At 39.1% G+C, this 25057-nt stretch overlaps 1 protein-coding gene across 2 annotated transcripts in view; it reads left to right on the forward strand.

Annotated features, from left to right (window-relative positions):
• Positions 1 to 3297: 3297 nt before the first annotated feature.
• The window catches only part of LOC126819105 (orexin receptor type 2), a 117686-nt gene continuing 95926 nt past the window's right edge, over positions 3298 to 25057 (forward strand). For both annotated transcript variants that reach the window (XM_050546975.2, XM_050546970.2), the window contains exon 1: positions 3298 to 3603. The gene's annotated coding sequence lies outside the window, so the exon portion shown is untranslated. The remainder of the gene's footprint in view (positions 3604 to 25057) is intronic.

Here is a 25057-nt window from a genome sequence, read left to right on the forward strand (position 1 = left end):
ACACTATTTATTCAATGCTGTATTAAAAAATTATCTGCCTTAAACAAAGATTCAAGGAAATTCTAGAGTTTCACGGAATCGCTCCTGGGTCTTAAAGTCTAAATCTAAACTACCTGATTGTGCTAATGATCTTGTGCTGGCAAATGACTTCGTTGTAACCAAAATTTACAACATCCGACGTGTTTTAGATCCGACTCTATCGTCTGCTGCTGTCGACCCAGTTAGACATGTAATGTGCTGGGAACCACTTGCCAGTTTTTAATCCTTTACTGGGGATGAGGTCAGAAAGCTGATGGTATCGTCGAAGAGGATCACCTGTTTATTCTATCCCATTCCAACCACCAATGTTTTTTTTTGTTTTTTGGGTTTTTTTTTGATTATTCGGAGATTCTTGCCCCGCATGTATCATCAATAACAATCTTTCAAATGGTGTGTTCCCAAGTATCTTTAAACAAGCCATTTTGCGACCACCACTAAAAAGATAAACCTTGGATAGAAACATACTGAAAATTTCAGTCTGTGTTAAACCTGTCTTTTTTATCTAGATTTGTTGAGAAATCTGTTAACAATAGATTGTGATCATAAACAATCTTTGAGACAAGTTTCAGTCAGGCTACCAACCATCACATAGCATAGAGACCACACTTCTAAGAGTCTTAAACGACACCAGATCTTCTGTGGATAGGGGCTATAACGGCAGTAATTCTATTGGATCTGTGGATCATCACATCCTCTCCAGTCGTCTCAGAAATGAATTCCTATTTTGAAAACCGCTGTCAACAGGTTATAATAAATGATGTTAAGTCTGACACAGCTATCCTTAAATGTGGAATACCCCAGGGATCGGTTCTAGGTCTAGTGTTGTTCTTGCTCTACTCGTCATGTGTGGCTAACGTTATATCCCAACAGGGCATCAATCACCTTTCATACGGTGATGATACACAACTTGTGTCATCCTTCAAGATAAATCAGATTACCCCTGCTCTTAACACCGTAACCTTATATCCTCGGGATATAAAATCCTGGATGACCCCAAACAAACTAAAATTAAATGATGATAAGACAGAAGCAATCATGTTTGGAACAAACTAACGATTAAGGGAACTATCTGAAACAAGTGTAACCATTGGAGATTCCAACATTCAAGTTTCTAGTACTGTTAAATGATCTTGGTTTGGTTCTTGATTCGTGTCTTACCTTAGAGACTCAGGTCGATCATCTGTGTAGATCGTGTTACCTCCGGTTGCGACGTATTAGCGGTATTAGAAAGATCATGACCACAGTTAACACAAAATTATTAGTTCAATCACTTGTCCTTTTAAAAATTGACTATTGTAACAGTTTACTAGCTGGTATGGAATACAGCTGCCAGGATCATATCCAGAACAGGCAAGTCATCACACATTACCCTTGTCTTGAAATGCCTACATTGGCTTCCGATTCATTTGCGTATAAACTTCGTGATTCTATATTTGACGTACCAGTTTCAACAGGGTACACCACTCTCGTATCTTTCAGAACTATTAACTGTATGCCAGCCAACTTCTACTTTGAGATCCCCGCATCAAAACATTTTGTGCATTCGATCATTAAAATTAAAACAACTCGGAAATAGAAGCTTTAGTACTGCTGCTCCAAAACTGTGGAACACTTTACCGCAAAATATTCAAAGTTTCAAATCCCAATTAAAAACCTACTTGTCCAAACAATCTTATGTTGTATATAGTTTATTGCTCTTAAAAGCGCTTTGGGCATGTTTATGGATGGATTTGGCGCTCAAGAAATGCACATTTATTATTGTTATTACTATTATTATTATTGTTATTACTATTATTATTATTGTTATTACTATTATTATTATTTACATATTATAAAGTAATTATGGGATTTGAAAACAAGCCAGAGCTAACATATTGTTTAATTTTTTTTCAATAATTCGCTTGCACGTAGGGGTCTTTATTAGTGCGCGTTGTATCATAAGTCTATCATTGAGTCAACTGGCGTGGTTTCGATTCCCCGATTGTACGTAACAAGGAGCAGGATCGCCTGTCCAACCTCGTGGATTTTCTCCGGGTCCTCCGGATCCCCCCACCCCCGCCACTGCTAGAGACAACTATACGAATTATTGAAATAAAATTGAACCATATGTTAGTCCCGAAATGATCTAGTTTGTGCCGAGTGGACGTTAAACCCCCTCTCTCTCTCTCTCGCCCTCTCTCTCTCTCTCTCTCTCTCTCTCACACACACACACACACACACACACACACACACACACACCATGTTAGTAGAATGCAGTGTGGTTAGCGAAACGGTTATCTGATATTGATAGTTGACTCAACGCGTTGTGTTCAAAGTCTCTTGATAATTGATCGAACTAAACATTCTATTATCAAAAGGTACAACACTTTATTTTTAAAAGAAAAGAAGCAAAAAATAGATCTAATAACAAGAAATGTGATGATCAAAGTTAATAGAAATGAAATGAAATGGGGTTTAACGTCCAACTGTTCTGCTTCGAACTGGGCTAATGAAGACGGTCAAAGTTAATAATAGAGCAATTTGTAAAACTGTAGGCGTGGGGAAAAATGACCAATTGACCAATATTTTTTGATAGGATCGAAATAATAAACGTGTACGATTCTTCTTCTTACTTTATCGTCATTTGATAAACGTATATATTGATGCTGAATAAAGAAATTAATTGAAATGGGGTTTAACGTCCTACTGTTCGGCTTCGACTGGGCTAATGAAGACGGGCATACGCGATACAGTGCACTATGGCCTACTCTTATATCGAATTCCCTCAGCCAAGGGATCTTTTACGTACACGCCAATGTATACACGGGACCTCGGTTTTTCGTCTCATCCGAACGACTAGACAGCTGTCCTTGTCAGGCCTTCCGTTCTGCACCACCAACAAGGGGAAACCACGTCTGAAAATCCCGATAAACATTCTAGGTCAATGCAGGGATCGAACACGCGATCAACAGGCTAGCGAGGCAGTGTCTTACCCACACTTAGCCACCGTGACTCCCTGCTGAATAAAAGACAAGCGAAGATTCCAACAGGCGTCTTTGACTCCGCCTCCTGTTAACGGATTGACACGCTGAAACACTAGTTAATATGCTATCCCAATGAACTTAATACATGTATATACATATCTATTCTATGTATACGATTTCATGTATGCCTGCAGTTGTAGAGGTGGCACCACATTGGTTCAGAGTTAGCTATTTTTATAATACAATCGCGCCCAGACACTCTATACACAGTAGTCTTTAGTTAACAGTTAGTAGAGACCGATGCTACATCCTGTCTCAACGCACCAATAGTTAAAAGTTTGTTTTGTGGATTGGTGACATTTAGTTGTTTATTTACCAAACAGGGTGTTAAAACATTGTTAATTAAGTTATAGACGATTTTTTTTGTGAATTGATTTTTTATTGCGTAGGCTTTTTACGGAACGGATATTGTTGTGAACTTTGTATTTCTTCTGTGGACAATTTGTAAACATCGATGACGATTTATTGATTGTTACCTTTATCAAGTGGTTGTTAGCAGATGCTTTTTAATTCAATTCATTTTTAATAAATTGTTGTTCAGGTAAGTGATATATTACAATAACAATATTTAACATGACGATGTGCAGGTCGTTCGAGAGAGAGAGAGAGAGAGAGAGAGGGTGTAACGTCCACGATTTATTGGTTGTTACCTTTATCAAGTGGCTGTTAACAGATGCTTTTTAATTTGATTCATTTTTAATAACTGGTTGTTCAGGTAAGTGAGATATTACAATAATAATATTTAAAATGTCGATGTGCAGGTCGCTCGGGAGAGAGAGAGAGAGTGTGTGTGTAACGTCCACTGAATACAAACTAGGTTATTTGGGGACTAATTCAATTCATTTTTAATAACTGGTTGTTCAGGTAAGTGAGATCACGATAACAATATTTTTCTATGCACAGGTCGCTATGCTTCATTTCACCGCTCTCCGTCAAAAGGTGCAAAATACACATGTTAGTCATAACTATGTAATTGTCTCATCACCTGGTTGTATAACACGACACAGTTCTATGGATAACAATCACTATATTATACACACACGACGTTTCGACATGAATTTACTGGTCGTTATCAAGCATACAAATTGTTATCCATAGAACTGTGTTGTGTTATATTATGTTCAATCGCTAAATGCCATTCAAAGATTACACCTCGTCGTATTATTCTGGTGGAAACGATCTTGTTAGAAAGTACAGCGAGCCGGGGGAGAGGGGGAGTGTTTAACGTCCACTAAACACACGCTTGGTTATTTTGGGACTAACATATCATGTATCGTTATTTTCATAATTAGCATGTGTAGGGGTCTTCTGGGGTGAAGTGGGGTGGGTGGGTGCAGTAGGGCTCGGAGAAAACTCAAGAAATTAAGGAGGCGATCCGTACTCCTTGCGATCAAAAATAAAACAATTTGGCGACTATAAAAAAACTAGATATACAGTGTCCGTCAATTTTACAGCACCCCTGAGACCCCCACCCCCCTTCCCCGTTGCTCTGAGCTAGTTAAGGCCCTGCAATGGTAAACATTAGGGATTTATAATCACCAGGCAAACCACTTCTCCATTTTCTTGTATCATATTCCTATCGAACTGTATAACTGTGTTATTTCGGCCAAAACCCGGGCAAATTCAATAGTTAATCAGTGAAATGCGTTCGCGCTCTGTTTAAACAGCCTTTTATTGTTAATTAAACTGTCCATTATTCATTCCGTACGTTGGAACGAATTATGTTGGATGTTTATTGAATATTGTTCGCGCTCTGTATAAACAGTCTTTATTTGTTGATTGGACTGTCCATTATTCATTTTGTACGTTTATGTCGAATGTAATTGAATATAATGCGTTCATTCCTTACGTTTATGTTCAATGTTTATTGAATATAATGCGTTCACGCTCTGTATAAACGTTTTGTTATTGTTGACTGGACTGTCCATTATTCATTTCGTACGTTTGAATTATGTTGAATGTTTATTGTTGACTGGACTGTCCATTGGAACGCATTATGTTTAATGATCATTGAATATAATTTAACGCTCATTATGTATTCAATGGCGTTGTGCATGAATAATTGATATTCACACATATATACATGAAATAAACACGAATTCTGACTTGGCGATAGTTTATTTGGCAAAGGTTTAATACAAATCCTGGGCAGTCGATGATCCTTTAAGCTATTTATTGACCAAAAATCAGCTAATTAAACTCTGTGAGGTATTTATTGTCATGTTCTATAAGTAAGTATCTTATCTTGGTAACAAGAACAGATCACAAAATTGAGGATTAGTGAAATGTTCAGGTGGTGAATCACTAAGTTGATTAATGATCTATAATCTATAATAAGCTGATCCTGTTGACCATAACAAGGCACAATAACAGTTGTTGATGTTATCATTCAGTATTATTTTATATTTTCACTGTCATAAATAAAGTAATTTTAAAATAAAGCAAGATAAATGTTTGCCAGGTTACTCCCACTCCAAGGGAGTCCACTTTAAATTTTAATTGTAAGGGAAAGTCGGAGAGAGAGAGAGAGAGAGAGAGAGAGAGAGAGAGTGGGTTTTAACGTCCACTTGACACACACTAGGTCATTTCGGGACTAACACATGGTTCATTTTTATTTCAGTAATTCGCTTGCTTGTAGGGGTCTTTAGCACAGTGGGAGGAGACCGGAGGACCGGGAGATACCCCACAAGGTTGGACAGGCGACCCTAATCCTTGTCACGTACAACCGTTGACTCAATGACAGACCGCATGATACAGCGGGCACGTGCTGACAATTCGGACATCCAACCCCCCGAGAGCGAGAGAGAGAGCGGGAGAGAGAGAGATTTGTCTGAGCTGTAAAGGATTCTTCACATGTGCGCAAAGTGCCGGACACTCGATTTTTCGTCCAATCCGAACGACTACCCTCTAGGGCTACAACTGATAAGTAAAAACTAAAGCTGCGGTTCGAACCCTAGACATTTTATTCGAGACCCTTGTGCCTTGACAGCTTGGTACCAAGGGCCCCGATACATTAAGATACTAGGTTCATTTAACACTGACTAGGCCATTGTGGGACAAATGGTACATTTCGTTACGATAATCCCAATCCGTTTGTGCTTTATATAATTAAACACGTATATAATTATAAGTTATAAGGTCTTTAGAACTAGGAGAACCCCGAAGTTTCTAGAGAAAACGAATGCTAGTCACGAACAGGAGTCACGAACACGCTTGTGGTTTCCCCTTGTCAGTGGTGCAGGACGGGGGAGGGGTACAAGGACCCGTATACACATTAGCATACACGTAAAAGATCACCTGCCAGTTGGACTTCGATATAACAGTAGACCGTAGCGCCACTGCCCGGACATACTGCATGCCGGATGTCTGTCTTCATTAGCCCACTTGGAGCAGAACAGTAGGACGTTAAACTCCATTTCATTTCATTTCGTTACTTAATTCGGGTGTGTGTGGGGGGGGGGGGTAGACGAATGGTTAGCACGTGCGCGCTGTATTATAAGGTCTGTCATTGAGTCAACTGGCGTGGTTTCGATTCCCCGGTTGTATGTGACAATAAGTAGGGTCGCCTGTCCAACCTCTTGGGTTTTCTTCGGGTCCTCTGGTTTTCTCCCACTGCAAAAGACCATTAAGCGCAAGCGAATTATTGAAATAAAATTGAACCGTGTGTTAATCCCGATATGACCTGGCTTGTGTCGAGTGGACGTTAAACCCTACCCCCCCCCCCTCTCTCCTCTATCTCTCTCTTAGTTCTGAGCACTGACGGTGATAATAAAGACGAGATAACCACCGTGTGACGTCTTACAGTAGCGATAGGTGTATTAAATAACATAGACTTATTGCTGGTTTAACCGAGCCACCAGCTGAAAGACTAAAAGCAGAAATATGTATTTTTCCCACGCCTGTACTGTAATATTGAGAAGAGCTGGCATGACGTTGTATTCTAAATAAACGCCACATAAAATAATAATAACCATTTTATTTTCTGTATCGCTGAACATTCTTTCCATTTTAACTCTTCTGAGGCACATTACAATAATGATTCATTCATTTTTAACGCCTCTGTGGTTATTTGCAATAATAATTGTGATAAATAAAATAGGCGGGTTTAATAAAAGTACAAAACAGATAATGCTGAACATAGTCTATACAGTGACAAATGGAGTGGTTTCCTGGGAATCCACCCAAACAAGGTGGGTTATCCAAGCAAAGACTGAAATAATTTGAAATTACGCTCGTATCAATGTTAAACGGGCATTCCGTAAGATTAGATAGAGAGCTGACAGTTCTCGCTATAATAATTAAAAAAATAGTCAAATTGCATGGCTCTAAACCGAGATATTAGCGAGTCAATTTTAGGCCAGCCTCCATCATCATTACCACAATTATTGTTACGATAATAAGCAAAGTCTCGATTATCCATTTTTACGGTTATTTCATCATCACAAAACGTATTCAAATCCACTAAATATCGACGGATAACGATGGTATCGAGAGTTGATTAATGTTTAATGAATAATTTATATAACATTAAAGACCTAAAGAAAGACCTGTAATAGGCAGTTTTAGCTCTTACATAATGTATGTTTAAATGACGGAGGATTAGGAACGTAATCCTCGCGTAATACTTGAGTCTTGGGGCACACAACATCCCCTATCTCACATTTGTGGGTACCAAGCCCTATACTTGAGTCTTGGGGCATACAATATTCCCTAAGCCCCATATTTGAGTCTTGGAGCATACAATATCTCCTATCTCACATTTGTGAGTACTAAGCCTTATACTTGAGTATTGGGGCATATAATATTCCCTAAGCCCTATACTTGAGTATTGGGGAATACAATCAATAGTGCCAGGACATCACGAAACCCCTCTACACCACTGAGTCTACAGTATTAGATACGAGTAGGTGAATTACATGATAAAATATCATGACATTAGGTTGCAAAAAAATAAAACCTAGAGACGTCTTTTGAAAATTGCAGAATTTGGACTGTTCTGTATAGAGAGGAGCAATGGAGCAACGTCTATCCATGCCTTGCTTCAAAGCTGATCATTTTAATATAATTCACATTCTCTTTGGAGACAAGCCCAATTAAAATTAGAACTTGCTACATTTGCCAGGGCGGTTATGGGTTCATTACGTCTATGCAAAATTTCTGTTACGTGTCTACGGGACCTCGGTTTATCTACACACCGTTCATGACCAGCCCCTTCTCCCTCTTGTGTCTGACGCCGGAATCCAAGGGACAATCTCGGCCAACCTCGTTATCAAACACGGACTTCCATGTTAGCAAGCCAGCGCCTATACCTCCTGTGTCTCTCGGACAAGGGGGAATCACGCCGGAACCCGAGGACATCAATGTGTCTTGGACAAGGGGAAATCATGCCGGAATCCGAGGAACTTTGGTATCAAACACGGACCTCGATGTTAGCGAGCCAAAGTCAAATTGATTAATCCATCGTGGTTCAACAAGGTTCAAACACAAAGAGAAATATTTAGGATAATAGTGTTTAATAACATTTAAAATGTTACGACCTTTGTGTACGATCACTTAACTGGTAATCATGCATCACAGCATTCTGGTGTTGTTAAAGTAGCCAGACCTCCAACTTAATATTTCTTATAATTTCATGATTCAAAACACGAATCAGAATTTAATATTGGTCAATTTAAATCAATAAATATGGAGCTTGCTGTTTTACCGTGACATATGGGCTATATGAAAGACACGTTGAACAATTATAAATTTAGTGTTTGCCATCGTTTTAACAAGAACAAGGCAAAACGTGAGTACAGAAGTGAAGTGCTATATCTATTTGTTAAGGCCATCTCAGTTTTCGTCATGGTCGCTGAAATGTAAATAAGGTTAGGGCACGTGATTGTTGGCGAGATTTAGCTTAGAGTAAGCCTTAGGGCTAGGTCCATGGTTAGGGTTAGGGTTGGAATTAACGCTAATCCTGTTTACATCTAACCAGAAATGAAGTGTCAAATGCCTATGGTCGAACCGTACTCCCGATATAGACTGGACTAATAAGACTCAAGCGACTGTCATTCAATTTGGACACTTCGCGCATTTCGCCGGATATAATAGATTAGAAATTACAATAAAAAAAATAGCGGCACACCTGGCTAAATATATGTGGAAAATATTTGAATTTTGCAAAATAAAAACACGGCAAGTCATAGACGGCATACAGCCGTAGGCACAGACTAGTCATAGACACATAGAATGACTCAAACTAAATAAAGAAAAACACAGCTATGAACTTACCAGTAGACACAGGTGAATACTCAACTGTGGTTACGTGGTTTTACCCATTTTCTTAAGTGTGTCGTTCTAAATTTCGCGGCACACTTAGGAAGATCTAGCGGCACACTGGTTGAGAATCACTGGTCTAAAACAACGGCACGTGTTCACCCTATTGCACTAACATCCCTAATTACGGCGTTTGGACTAGGACTGTCTAGTCATTATCAAATAAACTAGACATAATTCTATCGAATACATTTACCGTTTATAAAACATACATTATGCAAGAGCTAAATCTGCCTATTGCAGGTCTTTCTTTAGAACTGAAATGTTGTCTAAATTATTAATTAGACATTAATTAACTTATCCAGACCATAATCAATTCTCGATGTCATCGCTAGTCTGAAATATTAACTGGATTAGGATCCGATCTGCTGCTCTACGCTCCTTCAAGATTAAATCAAGAACGGGATAATCGAGACGATGTATTTTATCGTACCAACTTTAGTAATGATGATCGAGGCTAGGCCCAAAATTCAATCGCAAAATTCTCGGTTCAGAGTGGATCAACTTGACTGAAATTTTCAGCAAATTCCCTTTACTTTAACTAGTTTTTAACTATTATAGTGAGATCTGCAAGTACTTTAATGTATCTTTCATATATGCTTTAGGTTCCAAACACTAGAGGGTTGAATCCTTTGTTGAATCCTTTAAAGCGATAATTTCATATTTTCTAAGAAAGTCAAAACATAATTATTTCTATGTCTTTTGCTCAATAGGTTATCAACTCACTATTTTACGACCATGGGCATTATTTCCCACTCTTAAAAATCATTGACACAGGAAATAATAACAGAATTACCTCCCTTGTTTTCCTATTGCCTCCATGCATTAGCTACCTTCAAACGTTGGAATTTGAAGTTGAAAATGATATTTTTGTCAATTTCTCAGCTGGCAATAGTGACTTATAGGATTAATAGGATTATTCTTTAACAAGGTAGGACGGTTTATGGATACCATCTATTTTAAGGCTTTATTTTAATAAATTTTAAAAATATAACTTAAAAATATGAAATTGCAGCTTTAAAACACTATATTGCGTTAAATGTCATCCCGCATATTTTGTAGCGTTTCTTTTTGTACCTCCACAATCGCTGTGTGTGTTCCTCTAGCTATTAACTTACCATTTATCCAAATGCGTATAATTGCTGCACAGATGAGATTGACATTTACGCCTTGTCAAAGCGGCTTAGTGTATATAAAACAATTTACATCAACAGAGTCGTCAACTAATGATACCCATAGTGTGATATATCCGCCAAAAAACGTGAATGTCGTATCCATATACTGTACATATATATAAATGAAATGAAATGAAATGGGGTATAACGTCCTATTGTTCTGCTCCGGGGAGGGGGGGGGGCTGAATGGTTAGCACGTGCGCGCTGTATCATAAAGTCTGTCATTGAGTCAACTGGCATGGTTTCGACAAGGAGTAGGGTCGCCTGTCCAACGACGTGGGTTTCTCACTCCTTGTCACGTTTAAGTTTATGGAAGTTTATGAAGGATGGAAATGAAATAAAAACCAAATAAATTGTATAAACTTTAAAATGGTACAAAACCTAGATTTGGGTTTATAAAAGAAAATTGATAGTTGGAAGTAGGCGCCGCCTTCCTTGTTAAGTGGTCTAACATGTGATTATAATGTATGTCAACACCCAGGCTTGTACATGACAAGAAATGAGGTCGCCTGTTTAACCCCGTGGGTTTGCTACGGGTTCTGCGGCGTCCCCTCCCGCACTACTAAACAACCCAACCCGTAAGTAGATTACTGAAATAAAAGTGAACCTCATTTTAGTCCCGAGAAGACCGAGTGTTTGCGGAGTGGACGTTACCTGGACGTTATGCCGAGTGGATGTTACCCCCCCCCCCTCTCTCTCTCTCTCCTCTCTTCACAAGCCGGAAACTTTACTCGATGCATAATTTTTGTACGAGTATAAACGTGTATTGTTTTTACCCTCAAAATAATTACACATTAAATCTCATTCCTTTATCTAGAAGCACTAATTACTGGATGAGATAACTGTTAGTATACCACGCTTTGCTCTTTTCAACATATTTCTTCAATTACCAGGATTCACGGACCAATGTTTACCTTAACAGTTATTCTTGTATTCTTGGCTATTTTCTTAATGCATCTAATATTAGCCTCGTTTTATTTCTCGACAGGTATTAATTAGATTCAAGCTTCCATTCAATCTGGTTAATTAACGTTTTCGTGCCAACCAATAAAGGATAATATTTCAAACCGCACGTACTTGCTTTCCATACGCTTCCAGATTGTGTAGGCGTACCCTTTTTGGAACACACGGTTGCAAGGTTTCTCCACTCGGAACTTCCGGATTTGTGAGCCAGTCGCTTACTCACGGGGGCCATCGTGACTCCCCTCACAAAATACCCTACCACCATGCAAAAGGAGACAAATGCGCTCTTAACATTAATCGTGGTTTAACGTCCTACATGTCTGCACAAACTGGGATAATGAAGCGTATTATGTGGGAAATTTTTCTGTGTTTCAATCTTGTTAAAACACAGATCCTATTTCGTTTCGTATTATTATAGTTAAAAATTTTGTTTAACTTGTCTTTACTACACTAGGATCTGGAAGAGTCGTTATATAACCCTGGGATAATGAAGCGTATTATGTGGGACATTTTTTGTGTTTCAATCTTGTTTCAATCTTGTTAAAACACATATCCTATTTCGTTTCGTATTATTATAGTTCAAAATTTTGTTTTACTTGTCTTTATTACACTAATATCTGGGAGAGTCGTTATATAACCCATTGATGTGAGGGATTAAGTCAATGAAATGGTCTGTTACGGCGAGTTTTTTGGCGTTACGTGCGCGGAACTTTGGGTAAACCACTAGAAACACCAACATTAATTGGTTAATCAAATGTCTGACGTCATAGGAATTCAAAGTTCGTATGATCTCTGATGCGACCTTCCACTACAACCGATCAGATCTTCATGTACCAGAGGCCATCGAAAGTATATAAAAAAACGAAACGAAATATAGATCTATTTTAATCAGATTGTGTTTCAGCCTACGCATTTTCACATTCCCACTGTCAAGTTGTCTGATGTGCATATCTGCCTGCATACCCGGTGCGAACGGATTCATATTTACTCTGAGATTCCGCTTGTATTTGGAGAGAGAGAGAGAGGGGGGGGGAGAGAGCGAGAGACCAGGTCTTTTCGGGACAATTTTATTTAAACAATCAGGTTGCACGTAGGGGCCTTTTAGAGCAGGATGATACTGGAGGAGGAAACCCACGAAGTTGCGACAGTTTGAGTTGGACTGCGTTGTCTATTGCGGCAACCGTTAAAGACCCCCTTCGAGAATTGGCTAATCTAGGTGCATATTTCATTGTACGACAACCTATCTTTATTTATTCACGTTATCAGGTTTAATTTGTTTATAAGAACCGTTTATTGTGTTGATTCTGAAATTGGGCTACCTTTTCTGTGCGACATACATATGAAACGAAATGGGGTTTAAGGTCCTATTTGTCGGCACCAACTCCAACAACGGTTCATTGAATTCCAGCTGACAGGACACTGAACCTCGGTTTTTGGTCCAACCGGGAGGAATGTCCTTGTTGAATGGACCGCGCTTTCTGTGCGACAGCTTGAAGGACTTCATAGCATAATTAGCTAATGTTATTTTACATTTGTTTTTCAATAGCTCTCAAATAACTCCAGGTTAAAATGGGATATCAATCGGTCACCATAACCTATTTTATCGCTAACAACCAGATTATCATATCACATGCTTGGCAAATGGGCTGTTAATATTTTTTATTAAAGATGCCTCCCCGCGTACAAACTGGTTGATTTGATGATATATTTGGACTAATTAATCTGTCAAAAATTTGCTTCAAGTCCCTCTTAAAACATTGTATTCGCGAGGAAATACCCCAAGATGTGTAAAAAAAGCTTTTTTTTTTAGAAACCACGTTTGTCATGTAACTTCATTGAGGGAGGGCCCATTTTCAGAATTTATTTTCGTTACGTACTGTCTATTTGCCATGCATATTGAAGGCGAAGTCAATTCGTGAATTATCGTCTGCCAACTTCCTTTTCCGCCCTATAAGTACAGAGTCTGTTGTACGCTTAAACACCTCAATGTTCCCCCTCCCCTAAGTCAAGCTGGCAGACAATAAGCGGTTTTGCTCAGTACTTGCCTCGTGTCATACTTGTATTGGAAATAACTACCCTATAAATAGTTTCGTTAGAATGTATTTAACGTCCACTCGACACAAACTAGGTCATTTCGGCACTAACATATGGTTCAATTTTATTTCAACAATACGCTTGTGCGTAGGGGTCTATAGCAGTGGAAGGAAACCGGAGGACCCAGAGAAAACCCACGACGTTGGACAGGCGACCCTACTCCTTCTCACGTACAACCGGAGAGTCGAAAGAACGCCAGTAGTCAATGACAGACCTGATGATACAGCGCGCAAGTGCTACCCCCCCCCCCCCGCCAGCATTTTAGAAAAAAATACCCCCAACAAAACAACAAAAAAGAAAGAAATTGATTAGATTCATATAGAAACTTTTGTTTTTTGTATAGCAACAATAAACGCCATATTGAACGCCAACATCAAAGGATGACGCCACATCTGTATTTGAAATACTAATATTTGTGAATGTCGTTTGTTCGTCTCTCTGTTCAGGTTTGGCGGCTACACTAGGGCCTATCCGAGGCTGACATTTGGTGTGTAGGGGTAGCTCGGACCGGAAAGTAACATAGGTTAGGTGGCATTGGCCCACCAATTCCGGTTTCAGAGTTATGCTACTTCCCCTTTATGGCTATATCATTCATATACCGGGTCAACCGCTAGTTTAAAGATACATTATGGGAGATTCGGTAATGAGTTGGCAGTTCTCACTATCATAGTTACAAACTAGATAATGTAAAGGCAATTTGGTGAAAATTCCATTCAAATCGATCCACGATGAACCGAGAACTAAGCGACTGAAATTCCCATAAGCCTTGGTCATCATTACTAAATTCAGTACGATAAACAGCATAGTCTCGATTATCCAATTAATCGTTTAATCGAGAAGGAAAGTTATGCAGTAAATCGGCTTACAATCCACTAAAGATCGCAGGCTAGCGCTGCCATCTAGAGTTGATAATGGCCTGGATAGGTTAATTAATGTCTAATTAATAATTTAGATAACATTTCAGGCCTAAAGAAAGACCTGCAATAGGTAGATTTAGCTCTTGCATAATGTATGTTTAAGACATAAATAGTTTGGAAACACTAGTATACAAGATGGTGAGAAATCGATTAGAATCCAATACTTGGATGTTAAAAGGAGTTGTCCGTCATTATTTATCGACGATATATTATCAATTACGACCCTTGCATAACACTAATGAACTAATGGTTTTAATAAAAGACAGATCGAAGAAATGAAATGTTATCCTAACTAGTCACGTTTCAGGCATCTTCTTGCTCTTAAACATCTGCCTATTGCAGGCCTTTCTTTCTAGGGAGGTCTTTTGTAACTTAAACATACACTATGCAAGAGCTAAATCTGCCTATTGCAGGTCTTTATTTGGGCCTGAAATGTTATCTAAATTATTAATTAGACATTGATTAACTTATCCAGACCATAATCAACTCTCAATGTCATCGCTAGCCTGCGATATTTACTGGATTTGAATCCGATTTGCTGCTCAACGCTCATTGATGATTTATTCCAAAAATGGATAATCGAGGCTATGTTTTTTTTATCGTACCGACTTTAGTAATGATGATCGAGACTAGGCCTAAAATTCAAAAGCTAAAATCTCGGTTCAGAGTGGATCAATTTGACTGAAATTTTCCGCAAATTCCCTTTACATTATCTTGTTTTTAACTAGTATATTGAGAACTGTCAGCTCTTTATCTACTCCCGCATGATGTCCCTTTAATGTAGAATCGATATATTTAAAATAGACACACCTGTCCCGTGATGATGCTAATTGTAAGAGCGAGATAAATCATCAATAGTATATTGATGATTCATAAGCATTATTGACCTAATCAAATAACACACCTTTATGGAATAACAATTACTATGGTTTATTTCACTGCGACGTTTCATTCCATAAAAGTGTGTTATTTGATTATGTTCCAATTACTAAATGCCAACATTAGCTACCAAGATTTCATTGTAATTGTTTATTATAGAGCGTGGTGGGGGGGGGGGTATGGACAAATGGTTAGCACGTGCGCGCTGTATCATAAGGTCTGTCATTGAGTCAACTGGCGTGGTTTCGATTCCCCGGCTGTAGGAGTAGGATCACCTGTACAATCTCCGGTTTCCTCCCACTGCTAAAGACCCCTACGCGCAGGCGAATTATTGAAATAAATCTGAACCATGTGTTAGTCTCGAAATGACCTAGTTTGTGTTGAGTGGACGTTAAACCCCATCTCTCTCTCTCTCTTTCTCTCTCTCTCTCTCTCTCTCTCTCTCTCTCTTTGTTTATTATGTAAAGTGTCCTAATAAAAGGTTACCCTAACCCTAAATGCTGTATTTATGATTTACGATTACCTTTTAAAACATCATTGTGTTTGTTTATTATACAGAGTTTCGCCATAAAAGAATTGCCCTAATCCTAAATGAATGGTTGCGAATAGCACGTACATACTTCTGAATCATTTCCCACCAACCCCGAACTCATTAATGGATCCAGGCACCTCATAGTTATGCTTGTTTATTATACAGTGTCCCAATTAAAAGTTGCAGCCCTAAATACCGTATTTAACAGTTGGGTGTATTCTTGACTTTTCTTAATGCATCTAATATTAGCCTCATTTTATTTCTCGACAGGTATTAATTAGATTCAAGCTCCGACTCAATCTGGTTAATAAACGTTTTCGTGCCAACCAATAAATGACTCTATTGTACACAAGATTTTATTGCAAACTACACGCACTTGACTTCAAATATATCCAATTTGCTGATATTTCTGACCAGTGTTTCCTGGTTGCTAGGTTTATGAGGCTCGGACCGTCCTTAGAGTTTGTTGTTTTACAGTCATTATTAAATTACTCCAGGTTACAATGAGATATCACTCGGTCACCATAACTTATTTTATCGCTAACAACCAGATTATCATATCACATACTTGGCCAATTGGCTGTTATTAAACTTATGTGAATATTGCGATTATTTCGTAAATACTTTTATTGAAGCTACCAATCGTTGTGTTTGTTTATTATACAGATCCTTTCTTCCAATAACCTAACCCTAAATACTGTGATTGTGAATAACCCCATCTCCACGCTAACCTTTTATACCGTATACTCATCTTCATTAGCCCAGTCGGTGCAGAACAGTAGGACGTTAAACCCCATTGCAATTTATTTTTCTTTCTGTTAAGAGAGTTTCCTATAATCTTAAGACGACAATGTCATTTGTTATATTGGGTTTGGATTGGTCAGGGGAGGTGGGCGAATGGTCTATGGTCTATGCATTAGATCATAAGGTCTGTCATTGAATCAATGGGCATGGTTTTGATTCCCCGCTTTTACGTGAGAAGGAGTAGTAGGATCGCTTGTTCAACCTCGCGGGGTTTCCGAGGAACCGTCCTAGCCAATGCCGAGATCATCTTACCCTGAACAGCCTAGTTCTTGAGCCAGCATCATATACTGGATGGGCCACTCGATTTATAAAATTACGGCTATAGGAGGTAATTGACCCCAACCCGTTAACTAGAAAAAGCTCTAGACGGGTCATATTTCTATGGAATACAATTACTATTGATTACTGAGACGTTTCGACTAGGCTTCTCTAATCTTTGTCCAGACAAGATAATGACAAGAGAAGCCTAGTCAAAACGTGTGTGGGTGGGTGTGGGTGTGTGTGATCGAGAGAGATAGAGAAGAGGGGGGGGAGAGAGAGATAGAGAAGAGGGGAGAGAGAGAGATAGAGAAGAGGGGGAGAGAGAGAGATAGAGAAGAGGGGGAGAGAGAGAGAGATAGAGAAGAGGGGGAGAGAGAGAGATAGAGAAGAGGGGAGAGAGAGAGATAGAGAAGAGGGGGAGAGAGAGAGATAGAGAAGAGGGGGAGAGAGAGAGATAGAGAAGAGGGGAGAGAGAGAGAGAGAGATAGAGAAGAGGGGAGAGAGAGAGAGAGAGAAGAGGGGAGAGAGAGAGAGATAGAGAAGAGGGGGAGAGAGAGAGATAGAGAAGAGGGGGAGAGAGAGAGATAGAGAAGAGGGGGAGAGAGAGAGAGAGAGATAGAGAAGAGGGGAGAGAGAGAGAGAGAGATAGAGAAGAGGGGGAGAGAGAGAGATAGAGAAGAGGGGGAGAGAGAGAGATAGAGAAGAGGGGAGAGAGAGATAGAGAAGAGGGGGGAGAGAGAGAGATAGAGAAGAGGGGGAGAGAAATAGAGAAGTGGGGGAGAGAGAGATAGAGAAGAGGGGGAGAGAGAGAGATAGAGAAGAGGGGAGAGAGAGAGAGAGAGATAGAGAAGAGGGGGAGAGAGAGAGAGATAGAGAAGAGGGGGAGAGAGAGAGAGAGATAGAGAAGAGGGGAGAGAGAGAGAGAGATAGAGAAGAGGGGAGAGAGAGATAGAGAAGAGGGGAGAGAGTGAGAGAGAGAAGAGGGGAGAGAGAGAGATAGAGAAGAGGGGAGAGAGAGAGAGATAGAGAAGAGGGGTGAGAGAGAGAGAGAAAGATAAAGAGAGAGAGAGAGAGAGAGAGAGAGGGTGTTAACGTCCGCTTGACACAAACTAGATCGTTTCGTGACTAACGTATGGTTCGATTTTATTCCAATAATTCGCTTGCGCGTAGGGGTCTTTAGCAGTGGAAGGAAACCAGAGGGCTCGGAGAAAAACCCAAATCACTCTTTGATTTGATGCCCATATAACATGGCTTATTCGTATGCAAGCAACTCAATCTTGATTTATTGTCTTGAAGCACAGCGGGAAGAATAACCGTTAAAATTATTTTATAAATCCCAGTCCAGATGTTATTAAAAAACTTGCTAAAAAGTAAAGGCTAATTTCTTATTATATACAGCAACTTTCAATAACAGACAGCGACAACGTTGATAATATTGTAATGATGTTCGTGACTAATTGGATAGTTAGTGGCATTGTTGCTGTCCGGATTGGATTTTATTGAGAAAACCAAGTCGTTCATCCCCAGACAACTCCAAAAAACACAGCTTGATTCGTTAACACGTGTTTTGCAAATCAACATGTCGGCCAAATAGTTTCCGTCGCCCCCGTCCTACACCACAACATGTCGGCCAAATAGTTTCCGTCGCCCCCGTCCAGCACCACAACATGTCGGTTAATAGTTTCCGTCGCCCCCGTCCTGCACCACAACATGTCGGTTAAATAGTTTTGGTTGTCCCCGTCCTGCATCACAGACTAGGGGAAATCAAGCTGGAAAATCTGAAGGAATGAAGTTTAACATCTTGCGGGGGTTGGCGTGCGCGTTAGATCAGAGGATCTGTGGAATCGATTCCCTGCTTGTACGTGACAAGGAGTAAGATCGTCTGTCCAACTTCGTGGATTTTCTCCGTGTCCTTCGGTTTCCTCCCACTGCTAAAGACTCCTATGCACAAGCGAATTATTGAAATAAAATTGAACCATATGTTAGTCCCGAAATGACCTAGTTTGTGTCATATGGACGTTAAACTCATCTTTCTTAAAATGCTTATCTTTTGAGCACCAACCGGGGCTAATGACTCTCACATTGTATATTTCAATTTGAAGCTTAACTGTAATATGAACAAATTTCAAATCGGTGTTCATCATTAGGGAAATTAAACATACATTATGCAAGAGCTAAATCTGCCAATTGCTGGTCTTTCTTTAGGCCTGAAATGTTATCTAAATTATTAATTAGACATTAATTAACTTATCCAGACCATAATCAACTCTCGATGGCATCGCTAGCCTGCGATATTTACTGGATTATGATCCCATTTGCTGATCGACTTCCATTCATAATTTAATCATGAAAAGGATGATCGAGACTATGTGTTTTATCGTACAGACTTTAGTTAGGATGATCGAGGCTAGGTCGAAATTTCAATCGCTTAATTCTCGGTTCATAGTGGATCAATTGAACTGAAATTTTTAGCAAATTCCCTTTACATTATCTAGTTGTTAACTATTATAGTGAGAACTCCCAGCTCTTTATCTTATCTCCTATAATGTATCTTTAATGAAGTTGCGTTCTCCACCCTAATTATCTGTATGTGTTGAAAACTTGATGCAGAAAACGTGCATCTTCCATTACATTTAATGACATTCATAATGACTGGATTCCCCAGTCTATAAAAAACCATCGTCAATAATTGATAGAACAGGAAAACAATTAAGATATTCTTTATAAAGTTTTATTAATCCTTAAGGATACATTTTTCAAGAGCTAAGTGTGGTTTAATGGTGGAGAGCGAGACATTAAGTAATATATTGAAACAACACGAGGGAAATGAAATGAAATGAAATGAAATGGAGTTTAACGTCCTACTGTTCTGCTCCTAACCTGGGCTAATGAAGACGGGCAAACGCCATACAGTGTGCTATGAGGGAAATTTTGCACGGACAGCGGCACTACAGCCTACTCTTATATCGAATTCCAACTGCCAAGGGATCTTTTACGTGCACTCCAATGTGTACACGGGACCTCGGTTTTTCGTCCCATCCGAACGACTAGACAGCTTTCCTTGTCAGCCCCTCCGTCCTGCATCACTGACAAGGGAGAACCACGCCGGAAAATCTGGATGAACTTTCTCAGCCAATGCAGGGATCGAACACCCGACCTCCAGGCTAGCGAGCTAGCGTCTTACCCACTTAGCCACGTGATCCCCACAACACGAGGGACATCAACCCTGAGTTGTTGTGTCAATATATTATACAATGTCTTAAGCTCGAGACCATTAAAAAACTTAAAATACAGACACTCGCACGTGCTTTGCGATGAAATACGTCACAAGTATAAATAATGTACGCGTGGCACATTGCTCGTATGACGTCACATCTGTATTTTAATTGTGGTCATTAAACAACTTAAAATACAGACACTTGCACGTGCTTTGCAATGAACTACGTCACTCGCGTCCAAAATTTCAACTATAAAGTTACACTTGGCACATTACCCGTACCATTATTTGAAATAATGGTACGCCAACATTAAAGGATGACGTCACATCTGTATTTTAAATATGGATATTACAGGTCTTTCTTTGGGCCTTTAATTTTATATAAACTATTATTTAGACACTTATTAAAATGACAAGACTATAATCAACTCTCGATGTCATCGGATGGCTCCGATTTTAAGCCGATTTGCATCCGATCTGCTGTTCCACGGCTGTTGATGATTAACCGTAAAAATGGATAATCGAGACTTTGTTTATTAGCGTAACAACGATAACAATGACAATGGAGACAACATTGGTTTTTAAATTCGGGTTTTCTCGGCTCAGAGTGTAGTAATATGACTGAAATTTTCAACATATTATCTTTTTATTATCTGTTGTTGTTTTCCTATTATATCGAGAACTGTCAGCTGTTTGTCTAACCTTCCATCATCCCGCTTTAAGTAGCATTTAACGATTGGAAACATAACAAGCACTTGTTTATTATACACAGACACGACGCTAAGTAGCCTCTTAGAGTTATCAAACATGTTTACACGCTCACATTTCTATGTGGGCGTATTATGTCGTCACCCTGTTTTATTTGTGTGCTTGTTCCCTTGACATTATAGTAGGCCGTAGCACTTATAACACACTTCCCGGTTGATGAAGATCAGTAGACCGCTAAACTCCATTTCAATTCCTATCAAATGAATGTACATCGTTTCGGCTAATGAAGACGGGCATATAAAAGGCCTAGTCTTATGTCGAATTCCAACTGTTGTGGGTTCTTTTACGTGCACACCAATGTGTACATGGAGCCTTCGTTTTTGTACCATCCGAACGACTATACATTGTCCCTTGATGGGGTTTAACGTCCTACCGTTCTGCGCCAACCGGTATAATGAAGACGGGTTAAGAGATTAGATTTTGGAGAACTTGATAATAGTAATATAGCATTTCACAAGATTACAATAACGCAATATTTAAGAATGAAATGGACTTTAACGTCCTACTTTTTTTGCATCAACCGGGATAATGAAGACGGACTGTTAGGTCAGATATTGTAGAACTTGCAAACAGTTGTGTAGCATTTAACGAAATTACTATAATTAAATATTCATCAAAGAAATTGGGTTTAACGTCCTACTTTTTTAATGAGATTAGATATCTGACAACTTAAAAACGGTTGTATAGCATTTCCCGAAATTAAATATTTATTAATGAAATTCATTCCCGAAATTAAATACTTATTAATGAAATTGGTTTTAACGTTTTATTTTTCTAATGAGATTAGATATTTGACAACTTGAAAACAGTTGTATAGCATTTCACGAAATTACTATAATTAAAGGAGCTAAATCGCCAATATTTAGGACCTAGAAATTGACCCTAATGGGTCGCAACGCATATAATAATGTAATCTGATTGTATATAAACTGATTTACATTCAATTGTTTCCGTTTTGACTCTAATTTCAAATCAGTTAGGTCCAGCGAAATACGGAATGGGACTCAGCCGAATGGCAATTTCTAGCGTCTGGTTATCCCAGTCTATTGCGGATGCTCTCAAGATAAGATATGGCGTCACCATTTGACAGGAGTTGTGGAATATATCTAGCCTCGTTCATTCTTGTCACTTGTTACAAATGACGTTGAAACGCACTATGGTACACGATTCGTGTACCAATGGTAAAATGTTTATTTTGTTTTAAATATTGGATATCAGAAGTCTACTTTTTTCCGGTAAGATAACAGCATCAATGTTGATTTGAATTGACAAATAATTCGTGTTTTCAACGTGTAAGACTTTGGATGATATTGAGTTAGAAACTTAGCTACTTTAAATATTTATTAATGATATTGGGTTTAACATCCTACTTTTCTACAATTACAAATTAGTTATGAGATTAGATTATGGAGAACTTGAAAACAGTAGCATAGCATTTCACGAAAATACTATAATTAATTATTAATGAATTTAGATTTAACATCTCACTTTTCTACAATTACAATCGAGCTATGGGATTAGATTATGGAGAACTTGAAAACAGTAGCATAGCATTTCACGAACTTACAATAATGAAATATTTAATATTCTTGACTATATATAAGGACAGATTAAAATACAAAATCATTTGTTGGGTATAGGAGGACATAAGAGGCAGTCAAACCACAATTTGTCTTCATCCATTGATATACAAGAAGAGTGGTGAGTACGATTATCTGTTATGCATAAAACCGGTGTATTGTATTCTTGAATTGATATACAAATGAAAAGAAATGAAATAGGGTTTAACGTCCTACTGTCCTGCTCCTAAACTGGACTAATGAAGACGGGCATACGCCATACAGGGTGTTATAAGGGAAATTTTGCCCGGGCAGCGGAACTATGGCCTACTCTTATATCGAATTTCAACTGCCACTGGATCTTTTACGTACACGCCAATGTATACACGGTGCCTCAGTTTTACGTCTCATCTGAACCATTAGACAGCTGTTCTTGTCAGACCCTCCGCCCCGCACCACTGACAAGGGTAAACCACGTCGGAAAATCCCGATGTACTTTCTCGGCCAATGCAGGGATCGAACACCCGACCTCCAGACTAGCGAGCCAGCGTCTTACCCACTTAATCACCTAGCCACCGTGGTTCTGTGAGATATACAAGACGCGTGATGAGTGAGTACACCGTCATCTGTTAAACATAAAACCGATGTATCTTATTCTGTAATAATAAACAATAGTAACACTAGTATATATAGATAGATAGATAGGTAAACAAATAAACACCTGAATAGTTTAACCCTACTTTATCCTGTCTGACTCCAAGGTTAAAATATTCTAAGATACAAATAATCATATAAATGGAACGAGTCGTATTTCTATTCCGATGCCAAACAAAAATTGGATTCTATAACATTTCAAAGAGGATGGACGTAGATATATAAATATCCATCATGAGTGGGAAATGAAATGAAATGAAATGGGGTTTAACGTCCTACTGTTCTGCTCCGAACTGGACTAATGAAGACGGGCATACGCCATACAGTGTGCACACTGTTTGCCGTATGTCCGTCTTTATTAGCCCAGCTTAGGAGCAGAACAGTAGGACGTTAAACTCCCATTTCATTTCTCTCTCTCTCTCTCTCCCTTGCTTCGTTATTCATAACAGGTGTGGTGGTATACGGTAAACCACCGTTTCAGCAGCTGATGAAGGTTGAAACAATATTTTATTTCCAATCACGACATAATTAGTGATATAACACATTTGAACACAAGCCAAAGTTGATATAAATTCATCAGACAGTTTAATAGGCACAGAATCAGATTAACTGTCATTATGTATACGACTGTTTGGTCTCACCTTCTTTAGTTGATTTTATCTATTAACAATGTCTTGCTTTTTACAGAACATATCGTTAAGTACATTAGTAGTGTTACAACTAGTTTATTGCTTTCACGCGTGGGGATCAAGTGGCTAAGTAGGTAAGACGCTGGCTCGCTAGCCTGGAGGTCGGGTGTTCGATCCTTGCATTGGCCGAGAAAGTTCATCCAGATTTTCCGGCGTGGTACCCCCTTGTCAGTGATGCAGGACGGAGGGCCTGACAAGGAAAGCTGTCTAGTCCCTCGGATGAGACGAAAAAACGAGGTCACGTGTATATATTGGAATGCACGTAAAAGATCCCCTGGCATTTGGAATTCGATATAAGAGTAGGCGATAGTGCCGCTGCCCGGGCGGGCAAAATTTCCCTCATAGCACACTGTATGCCCGTCTTCATTAGCCCAGTATAGGAGCAAAACAGTAGGACGTTAAACCCCATTTCATTTCATTTCATTTGTTTTCACGCGTAAACTGAAATATGGGAGAGAGAGAGAGAGAGAGAGAGAGAGAGAGAGAGAGAGAGATAGAGTTTAACGTCCACTAATCACAGACTAGGTTATTTTGGGACTAACATATGGTGCATCGTTATTTCAATAATTAGCATGCCTTTTAGGGGAGAGAGAAAGAGTTTAATGTCAACTTGACACAAAGCAGGTCATTTCGGGATTAAAATATGCTTCAATTTTATTTCAATGATTCGCTTGCGCGTAGGCGTCTTTAGCAGTAGGAGGAAACCTGGGGATCCGGAGAAAACCCACGAGGTTGGACAGGCGACCCTACTCCTTGACACATACAACAAGGAAATCGAAACCACACCAGTTGACTCAATGACAGGCCATATGATACAGCGACCCCATGCTAACCAATCAGCCATCCAACCCCCCTAAACTTAAACGAAAATGACATGAAATGGGGTTTAGCGTCCTACTATTCTGCTCTGAATGGGCTAATGAAGACGGTATATATACATTCTAGTTGTAAAGCATAGCGTTAAAGGGACAATAACACTCTTGCTGGCTTGACAGCTCCAGAAAATAAATAATAGCCTTATTCTAAGTATTAGATGTTTAAGTGCCCTACCTGTTGTGTAAATTATCCATTACATCCTATTTTACTTGTCCAGAGGGTTCGAAAATATTTTTAAATCCAAGTCACATTTGAAAAGGCTTACGTTAGGCTTTTCAAATCATTTAGT

This window comes from Patella vulgata, chromosome 4 (genome assembly GCF_932274485.2).
Source record: "Patella vulgata chromosome 4, xgPatVulg1.2, whole genome shotgun sequence".
In the NCBI taxonomy this organism is placed as follows: domain Eukaryota; kingdom Metazoa; phylum Mollusca; class Gastropoda; family Patellidae; genus Patella; species Patella vulgata.